Source organism: Martes martes (assembly GCF_963455335.1).
Source record: "Martes martes genome assembly, chromosome: 2".
In the NCBI taxonomy this organism is placed as follows: domain Eukaryota; kingdom Metazoa; phylum Chordata; class Mammalia; order Carnivora; family Mustelidae; genus Martes; species Martes martes.
In genome coordinates this window covers 152,122,160-152,133,248 of record NC_137889.1, presented here as the reverse complement: position 1 = coordinate 152,133,248, position 11,089 = coordinate 152,122,160, and positions in this window count along the sequence as shown.

Below are 11,089 nucleotides of genomic sequence, written 5' to 3'. Positions count from 1 at the left end.
GGTCCAGAATACACTCATCACCCCAAATGAAACCCCATCCCCACTGATCGGTTGCTCCTCGTTCCCTGTGTGTGCCTCCAGGCCCTGGCAACCACGAATCCGCTTCTGGTCTATGAAGTGGCCTGTTCTGGATTTGTCATGTGAGTAGAGTCCGGTAACGTGCAGCCTTTGGTACCCGGCTTCTCGCTCTGCGGGTTTTCCAGGCTCACCCATGAAGAAGCAGGTGTCCGTACCTCGTTCCTTTCTGTGGCTAACAGTATTTCTTTGTGTAGACTGCAGTTAATTTATCCACTCCTGCGTTGACACATAGTGGATGGTTTTTGCCTCTTGGCTGATGTGACTGGTGCTGCTGGGAGCATTGGTGGGGGTACCTGTTCTCCGTTCTTTTGGGTAGAGTGGGGTTGCTGGGCCATTTGGCAGTTCTGCATTTAACTATTTGAGGGGATTTTTTGGACCCTTGACGCTGTACTTTGTGGGGACCAAGGGCAAGCCACCCCAAATGGACCATTTGGGCCTGATGCATATTTTGAGCTGAGGGCAGGCAAGACCCCATGGGCTCAAAAGAAACTTGGGCCCCTCTCTTAACTACACAGAAGAATCTAAAGTGGGCATCTTTCCCAGAATAAGGGTTATTAGCAGAGAAGTTTTATCTGAATGACCCATCTGTATGACAGGGCAAACATCTAATTACCAAACATCTGCTCTTCTATTGCCTGTGAATTATATGTTTTCCCTTCAAAAACCCAGACCCCTACCCCCTGCTCCTTAGTTCGGGATGACGTATGTAGCTCATTTTGCCTGTCTTTGGAATTTCCATATCTGTGTGGATTCCCTGTACGTGTATTACTAAATTTGATACCCTGTTAATCTGTCTCGTGTCCACTTGGTTCTTAGATGAGCCTGAAGGACCTTTGAAGGGGACAGGATATTCTTGGTCCCCGACAGCTTCAAGGTGATGGTATCCAAATTGTATAGGAAAGCAGGAAAGAAGGTGGGGGCTCAGGAAGGTGGGGACTGATTTGTTCAAATCCCCCAGGGCTATGTTCTGAATGTTTATGTCCTCCCCGTCTCATTCCAAACTCGTATGCTGAAATCCTCGTGCCCAGTGCATTGGCGTTAGGAGGTGGGCCTTTGGGGGGCCCCCTTACGTATAGGTTTAGCACCCTTATAAACGTGGCTCCTGTGAGATCCCTGGCCCTTCCACCGCTGAGATCCAAATCTGTGACCCTGAAGAGGGCCCTTACCCGACCATGTCCCCGCCCTGATCTCAGACTTCAGCCTCCGGAACTGCTCGCAGTACCTGTCTGTTTACAAGTCACCCCAGCCTGTGGTGTTTTGTTGTGGTGCCCACGGCATTGCATGTCTGTTCTGGTGAACCCAAGACGGACAGTTTCCATTCTTCAAGTGAAGAAACAGCCCCATAAGTTAAGCGGCTCTCCGGCAGTATAATTAGTTTCAGGAGAGCTGATTTCGTTCCACTTGGCAGCCAGAACTTACGATTGATTATTTAGGCGTGTTTCCTTCTCTTTCCTTAGTGATGTGCAAAAAGACGAGAAGGAGCAAGGGGTGAGGAAGAGGGGATGTTTTCTTTCTGTAAGGACCTATTTTAAACTGTCCTTGCTCCCCTTCCCCCAGGGGACTTAAAAACAAGTCCTGGAAACCAGTTCCAGGTAACAAAGCCCAGGTACAAGGGTGGGTCAGGTCAGGTGGAGACACCCCATCAGTGGGGGCGCATACTGTCTCCTAGCTACCAAGGTGATGGGCTAGTTTCCATGGCTACTATGGGGTGTATTGTAATTCAGTTAGCCACCTGTGTGTGGCCAGGCCCAACCACATGGGCTTTGCTCTATAAAAGTTAGTCTGGAAAGCAGGGAGGGGTCGTCCTCTCTGTAGGGGCGTCCCCGACCGGTCTGTTTGACGGTCTGTCTGATTCTTGATGCTTGGCGCGAAATAAAGCTTTGCTTGACCTTCGCTTTGTATCAGTCTCGCTCCTTTAATCACGGACCCGTTAAATGGGCATAACACTTTCATGCTTTAGCTAACCATTCAACAAGTAATTTTTGAGTGCCTCCTACGTCATAGGCTCTGGTCTGTGACTCACAGGTGCCTGAAGGAGACAGACTTCTGTCCTTAGAGTTTCATTCTGTACATTAAACAGTGTACTAGAACCTGGATATGTGTAGACTATGTGAAAAAAGTAGAGCATGTGGGGAAAAAAAACCACGGTGGGGGCGGCGGTAGAGTGTTGGGGTGGGAGGGGCTTACAGTTTAAGGTAGGGGGTGGTATGGGCTGACTGTCCTCCCCCAAATTCCTGTGTTGAAGGCTGACCCCCCAATGCGGCTGTAATTGCAGATGGCCTCTAAAGAAGGTAATTAAGGTGAAATGAGATAATAAAGTAGGGGGAACCTGGATCCCATATAACCAGTGTCTTTATGAGAAGAGGCGTCAGAGAGCTCTCTCTGTGCTCCTGCTTTGAGGAAAAGCCGTATGAAGTGTTGGAGGCAGGAGACCTTCCCCTGTGCTATGGTCCTAGCTGGACCGAGATCAAGTTGACATGTGACAGATTAACAAGAGAAAATGAAATTTAAGGGGCATTGTTATGCCCCAATAACGGGTCCGTGATTAAAGGAGCGAGACTGATACAAAGCGAAGGTCAAGCAAAGCTTTATTTCGCGCCAAGCATCAAGAATCTAACCGAACGTTCCGGGCCGCACCTCTTACAAGAGAGGGCGACCCTTGTCTGTTTCACAGTCTAGCTTTTAAGGGCAAAGACCATGCGGTCAGGCCTGGCCACGCACAGGTGGCCAATGAGATTGTAACACACCCAGGAAACTCCACAGTGATGTTAGGTGACCAATTGAATTATAATTTACCCTAGTAGACATTTGAATCAGCCTATTACACCTTGATTAGGATTGGCGCCAAAAGGGTACCCAAAGGGCGGGGGCCCATACTCCTTGGTAGCTAGGGAGACAGTATGCAACCCCCTACTGATCGGATGTCTCCACCTGGCCTGACCCACCTTTGTATCTGGGCATTGTTACCTGGAGCTGGTTTCCGGACCCGCCTTTAAGTGAATCCCCTGGGGGAAGGGGAGCGAGGACAGTTCTAGGGCTAAACAAGGTTTTGTTTAACCTCAATGAAAGCCTCTTGACAAAATATAAACATAAAATAGGTCCTTACAGGCATAAGTACAGAGAGTCCACACAGGCAGCAAGTTCCAGAGACAACGAGGCAACAGGAAGCTTACATGAGCTAAGGAGGCGGGTAGTGCCTGGGGATACAAAGAGAAGCTCATTAGCAGGGAGAGGAGTGGAGATATCTGGGGAAACAAGGTTGCCCTTTAATGCAGTTAAGTTCTTCGGTGAAGGGGAGTGTCTGTTTTAGGCTCTCTTTTCTGATGTAAATTTAGGCAGCTGTGGGGTAGGGGAACAGAGAGCTTTTCCTGAATCTGTTGGGTTTTAACTTTTAACTCAAAACTATCTTTATGCCTAAGTGGCCAGTCTTGGGGCAGCCTGCCCTGGGCCCCTGTAGCTGATACGGCAAGAAGGTGGATGTCTGCAAACTAGGAAGAGTCCTGAGCAGAATCCTAATTGGCTAGTACCTTGATCTTGGACTTCAACCCTTCAGAAAGTAAACTGTTGGTTAGAACCCCATTGGTGGTATTCTGTTATGGCAACCAGAGCTGACTAAGGAAGACAGTGAGTGAGGACCTCATGTTAGGAGGTGACATTTGAGCACATCTTAAAGGAGGTGTAGAAGTTAGCCACTCATTTAGGTGTGTTTCTCACTTCTTAGGTGAGGGAATCAGGCAGTGCAAAGTCCCCGAGGCGGGAGTGTGCCAGGCATGGCTGAGGAGACCTTGGTGGCAGAGTGGAGTGGTGGGGAGAGTGAGGGCCAGCTATAGATGAGGCCAGAGACATGATCATGTGGAGCACAGGTTCCCAAACCATCTCGGTTCATGATGCCCTTAGTGTCTTAGTAGTTTTTCACGATGCCTTACATCAAAGGAAATACAGAACAGTGGTTTTATAAGTGGTTAGATCCTCACAACTCATTAGTCGAGTCTGACAGATATTGCCATGTTAACCTTAGAAATGGAAGCCATCCTGTGGTGCCCCTGTGAATGCACGGTGCTGTTCTAAGGTGCCTCGGGGGACAGTTCAAAAATGGCAAATGTAGGGTGGCCCATTTTCAGGACTTTGGCTTTGACCTGTGGCAGCCATTGCTGGGATTTGGAGTGAAGGAGTGACAAGATACATTTTCAAAGATTGGTTTGACTGTCGTGTTGAGGATAATTCCGAGGCTAATTGCCATCATCCAGGCAAGAGATGATAGAGCAGCTAGGGAGGGAGACGAGGGTGTGGTGGGAAGAAAGTCATAATAGCATCTATTTTAAAGGTGGACTCAACTGGCTGATTTATTGTGAGGGTGAGAGAGAGCGGAGTCACTGATGACTCTGACTTCCTACTCAGTGGAAGTCACTCAGTGACTTCCTGCTCAAGGAAGAACAAATTTGGAAGGCAGACCCCTCCCCAAGGCTAGCATCTGGACCTCTTTGGAGAAGGTATGGTTGTGCCTCATTGGATAGCACAGAAGTTTGCTGGGTGTTCTGGGCCAGTGCTGGTCTATGATCACTGGGAAGCAGAAGGTGCCCTGCCAAGATATAAGTAGACTGAGGCTGGGAAGCACGCCAACTGGGGCATCTTTGAGATTTACTGGGGATTCTGCCCATTGGGAACTGCTGAAATTCTGCAGGAAGCTATCCATGGGAGTGTTGCCAGATGTCCCCTGCAGGCACATGCATGGTGGTCATGAGGCAGGAGCGATATGGAAATGAACCAGGACCAGGAAGAGAAGCCCCTTCCTCTTGCAGTGTCCCTCCAGCATGCTCTACTGACAAACGGAACATTGCATCAACCATGCAGGAGTAATGCTTGCAAGGTTCATCTCCATTCAAGTAGAACAGGCTATTGCCTGTTATTATTAGATGTGACTTCGGAGCAGAGAGGCAATACACTGGTAACTGGCTGTTATGGACTGGATGTTTGTGTCCCCCCCAAATTCATATGTTGAGACCCACCCCACCCCCAATGTGATGATGTTAGGAGGTGGGGCCTTTGGGAGATAATTAGGATGAGATGAGGTCATCGGAGTGGGACCCGCACGATTAGTGTCCTTATGAGAGTTGTGAAAGAGCTTGCTTCTCCCCTCTGGTTGCTGCAGATGTGAGGAGACAAGGAGTAGTCAGCGTTCTGCAACTCAGAAGTGGGCTCTCACCAAAACCCGAATATACCTGCAGCTGGATCTCAGGCTTCCAGCCTCCACAACTGTGAGAAATACATTGTTGTTGTTTATAAGCCACTCAGTCCGTGCTAGTGTGATACAGCAGCCCGAACTAAGATGCTAGCAATCCATTAAATACATGTGGAGAGGAGAAGGCCAAGGACCCAGTGCTCTAAAACAGAGAATAGGGAGAGGAGATAAACTAGGCGCACTGAGAAGGAACAACCAACAAGGTAGGAGGAAAATTACAAATGTGGTGGGGCGCCTGGGTGGCTCAGTTGGTTTAGTGTCTGCCTTCAACTCAGGTCCTGGGATGGAGCCCCCGTTGGGCTCCTTGCTCAGTGGGGAGCCTGCCCCCTGTCCCTCTGCCTGCCGCTCCCCCTGCTCATGCTTTCTCCCTCTCTCTGTCAAATAAATACAATCTTAAAAAGTATAAGGATGCCTTCGTTTGAACACGGTACTTCTGCTTAAAAGATTGGTTTGACTGTTGTGTTGAGGAACTGTAGAAACCTTGAGTCTATCCTTTAATCTCTCTGTGTCTCATTCAGATGAGACATGGGAGCGTAATGGTAATGATCTCCAAGGATTAAGCAGATGAATTCATGCAAAGGGACTGGTGCATGAAAGTGCTCAGAAAGTGTTAGTCAAATAGATTAGTCTCTAATTTATCTTGAAATATGATGGGAAAACCAGAATGTCACCTTTTAAGAGCACATCATTCAGTAGTACAATTAGCTGTTAAATACCTTCTCAGGGTCAGGTTGAAAACATGCACTTAATTGGAGAACATTTACTGACCTACTATGATTTGCAAAATGCGGTATGTATTAAAAAGGTGGGTAAGAGATCTGCCTTAAGAGGCATTTGAAGACTTTTGGGGAGAGAAAGAGGAACACAAAGAGCTATCATTTACTGTTTACCTTATACTTTATCATTTATATTTATTTATTTATATAATATATAGTATATAATATATTATTTATATTTATTATAAAATTTATCATTTATTGTTTACCTTATACTTTCACTTCACAAGGGTCACGAGAGATTAAGTAATTTCCCCAAACCACATAGAGAGAAGCCAGGATTTTGCACCGAAGTCTGTGGGATTGCTCACTAAACAATAAACTTGAAATATGTTTTCATTTGATTTTCACAATAACCCTTGGTTTTGGTGCCTTGGTTTATGCATTCCCCAGATATGCTTGGGTGGCTTTGTGCCCAGAGCAGCCCTATGTAACCTGTAGTTCCTGCAGTTCCAGAACTAGCCCCTGATGCTGCTGATGCTGCTTCCCCTTGTCTGCACCACCTGGCAGAGATGCCATCCTGCACACTGGCCAGTGAGACCTACAGGGGCTGGGCTCCCGTGGTGGCGACCTGGAGGGGCCTGGTGATCACTCTGAAGGGGCTAAGTTGCCATCCCGTTGGAGTAGGGAGGAGCCTGAAGAGAGACTCTTGCTCCCTTGGATGGACTTTTCTGAGGTGCAATAATTCATTCAGTCCCTCTGAAGACATCTTGCCAGACCAAGCAGCCCACTGCCCTTTACTAAGCTGTGATTGGCCCAGGCATGCACTGCCTAGAATTGGTTCTTTTTAATATTTTATTTATTCATGTGAGAGAGAGAGTGAGAGAGATATCACGAGCAGGGGGCAGGAGCAGAAGGAGAGGGAGAAGCAGACTCCCCACTGAGCAGGGAGCTGGATGTGGGACTCCATCCCAGGACCCCGAGATCATGTCCTGAGCCGAAGGCAGATGCATCACCGACTGAGCCGCCCAGGCGCCCCGTTCTTCTTCTTTTCCTGTCTTGCTTCCTTTCCTCTTCCTGAGGTTGCATAGACCCCAAGAGAAAGTGTTAGTACAGAAACTTTTCTTCTTTAGGGAGCTCCCGTTATTATGGTATTTTTATCTATCTGTCTATCAATCATCTATCCAATCTATCTACCGATTTGCTGAGATAGAAGTCACATACCCTATAATTCACCCATTTAAAGTCTACAACTCAACAAGTGGCCTTTAGTACATTCATCAAGTTGCCAACATCACCACGATCAACTCTAGAACATTTTCATTATGCCAAAAAGAAAACCCGTACCCTTAGCCATCACCCACAAACCCTCCATCTCCTGCAGGCTGAGATCACCACTAATATACTCTCTGTCCCTATTGATTTGTTTTTTTTTTCTGGATGTTTCATATAAATGAGGTCGTGAGGTATGTGGTCTTTGTGACAGGCTTATGTTCACATGACATCTTGGCAGGGTTGATCTGTGTTGGAGAGTGCTCCAATACTTCATTTTTTTGTTACCAAATAACTTCCCATTGTATGGATTTGCCACATTTTATTTATCCATTCTTCGGTTGATAGACATTTGAGTTGTTTCCACTTTTTAGGTATTATGAATTATGCTGCTACAAATATTTGTGTACACCTTTTTCTGTGAATACGTGTTTTGCTTCTCTTGGGTATACGCCTAGGCATAAAACTGCTGGTATCGTTATGGTAACTGTATCGTTAACTGTTTTAGGAATTGCTTGTTTTCCAAAGCAGCCGCATCATTGACATTCCCAAGATGATTCCATTTGGCCATCTTGCATATCTTTGGTGAAATGTCTGCTCAAATCCTTTGCCTTTTTTAATATTGTGCTTTCATTTTTCTTATTGAGTTCTGATAGTTCTTTACATATTCTAGTACACGTCGCTTATCAGATACATGAGTTGTGAACATTTCCTCCCGTTCTGTGGGTGGTTTTTCACTTTATTGGTGGGATCCTTTGAAGCACACACTTTCTAATTGTGTTGCTGTCCAGCCAGCACATAAGCTGTCACTTCCAGCAGCTGTATTTTAGGGAATCTCGACTAAGACCCCCAATGAAGTAGGTGAGAGTCCCATTTTACTTGTAAGATGTCTAAGGGTCATAATTTCCCCAAATCACATAGAGAGAAAGCAGGTAGAGGGAAACCAGGATTTGCACCGAAGTCTGTGGGATTGCTCAGTGTATGGATGGGGTGGGACACACTCATCGTTGACTGAGTTTTCTCTTTGACATCGTGCTCCCAGCCTGTGCTGCTGGTAACAGGTGTCATGCATGGACCATCTGCTTTGTGCCTGGTGCTTCACCTACTTTTTTGGCTGCTCTTCCTCAAGCAGCCTTGAAGGGTCCACACCTTCATCCTCCAAGACAGGAGTAATCATCTTTTCCTATCTTGAGGTTCTCACTTGCTCCTTGACACAGGAGGAGGATGAGGAACGTATTTGAGAAGGGGGAGTGGCGGAAAGACTGGTAGGACCCTATGGGCCAGCAGCTGGCCACTGTACGAGTTTCTGGTGAGGTGGGCCCCCACTGCCCTGCCCTCTCTCCTTTGGTCCTGAAGAACTGATTTGTAACACCCTCTGCACGTTATCTCCTTTTGTCTGCTCTTGATTGTTGAGGAACTTAGAGGAGAGGAAGAATGAAGGTTCGGTTCTCCTTAACCCTTAACGCATCATTTCTATCTTGCATCCTCATCATTCAGGGAATGTTGAATGAGTGGACGAAAGACAGGCTTGAAGTTCACTCAGCTGCATGTTCTTCGTAATTGATGGAGTCCTATATCCACAGCGGTTGGGGAAGTCAGACTGTAATTTCTCTCTCCTGAAGCCAAAGTTCTTTTTTTTTTTTTTTTAAAGATTTATTTATTTATTTGAGAGAGAGCGAGTGAGAGAACACAAGTGTGAGCAGGGAGGAGGGGCAAAGGGACAGAATCTGCAAGCAGACACCCTGCTGAGTGAGAAGCCCAACACGGGGCTCCATCTCATGACCCCTGATCTCATGACCTGAGCTGAAATCAAGAGTCAGACAGTCAACCCACTGAGCCACCCCGGCACCCCAGAAAGCCAAAAATTTTAAACCACCTCATTTCTGCCATCTGTCAGTCTGTCCATCTCTCATCTACCCTTTGCTTTTCTCGGGCTTGCAGGGTGGGTGGTGGACTCAAGTGTACCTTGATTCCATACTTGGCCCTGCCACATAGTAGTGGTGGGACCATGAGCAATGGGGGGGTGGGGTGGGTGATGTCCTCTGGCCTCTTTTCTAAGATGAGTCCTTGCCTTTTTCTGTCCCACTCTGTGCTGCAGAGAACTACATTTCCCAGACTCCCTTACCAGCCAGCTTCCTGTAGGTTTTGGCAGTGGGGTGGGGTGGAATAAGGGTGCCCTGGTGGCAGCCAGAGGGCGGGGTACCCCTGTGCCCCCTTCCCTGCGTCAGGTGGCATTTCTGGGGGGCAATGACATCTTCAGCCATGACTGTCTCCTCCATTGCCCCAGCCTCCGGCTCTGTGGAGCTGGTTCCTGGCAGGCCAGCCCACGCAGGCTCTTCCTTTGACTCCCAGCACTGGGGGTGGCAGTGGGTTTCCACCGTTGCTAATCTTTGGGTCACCTCACCGTCCCCTGTTTGGACTCTGGATTTTTCCATCTCCCATATGGCCCATTCTTTTTATTAAATCCTCCCTGTTCGAGTAGCTTCTGTTTGCTGGCTGGACCCTGATCGAAGCAGTTTCTCCATCTGTAAATGGAAATGATAAGCTCTACCTTAAGGGGCAGCTGTGGATATTCAATAAGATGATACATGATTATTATTTATTTGTATCATTGTGCTGCAGGGGAATATGGTAGTCCTAACCTGGGAGAGTGTACATTTTGACTTGCACGTCTTTAATTTGCCCCCAGAACCACTGGGTCTCAAGTTCACAATTTCCAACTCTCTGGAAGTGGTAGCAATGTCATCCCCGGCCATTCTGGACACCTATGGGGGGCCCGGACCAGTCTGGGAGAGGCCTTCCCAGGGTGGCCACATTCTGTGGCAGGTCCCTGCTCCGGGCAGGATGGACAGTATGGTGTTGCCACTGTGAGCATTCTGACGCCGCGGCTATTGAAAAATCCTCGAACTGGTAAAAGGTTGAAGTGATGTGACCAGGGAAACTGCAGGCACGCCCTGACTCCAAAGCACAGCTCTGAGCCTCTAGGAGGCTTGAAAAGTGGGTTTGGAAGGTTCTGCTTTTAGGTCTTGGCCTACGGGAGAAAACTGGGATGGAGTCCAGATTTTTCCCCACAGGTCAGTTTCCACTGTGACATTGTATCACTTGGATTTAAAATAAATGTCATCTGGCACATTTTAGGAAAAGAAGGGGGGTGGGAACCTCCAAGGAAGCCAAAGGAAGCAGATGAATAGTAAGAGAATCCTTTTAGCCAGAGGCTTCTGCAGTCCTTGGACCAGTCTGTGCACAGGGGATTGTGGGTAGAAACCTGATGTGCTTCTAGAATGTTCTTAACAGTAAGAGCACTTCTGTATGTCCTGGGGGATACTCCTGAGTCAAACAAGTCCCTTTTTGACCTCTGTCTCAGTTTCCTAGATACATGTTTGCCCTATTTTCAGATTGAATTTCTTACTAAAATGTTTGCAAATTATTTTATCTCTGGATAAAGTAATTTGGACTGGAAATCTGGATAAGAGAACAATGAAAATATTCCACCTCCCTGGTTATCTAAGGAATGCAAACTGAAACAACGAGATAGTGGTAATAGTAGTTAACAGACAGGCAGTGACTTTTTTTTTTTTTTTTTAAAGATTTTATTTATTTTCCAGAGAGAGAGAGAGTACACACAAGCAGGCAGAGAGGCAGGCAAAGGCAGCGAGAGAAGCAGGCTCCCTGCTGAGCAAGGAGCCCCATGCGGGACTCGATCCGAGGACCCCGGGATCGTGACCCGAGCCGAAGCAGCGGCTCAACCAACTGAGCCACCCAGGCGTCCCAAGGCAGTGACTTT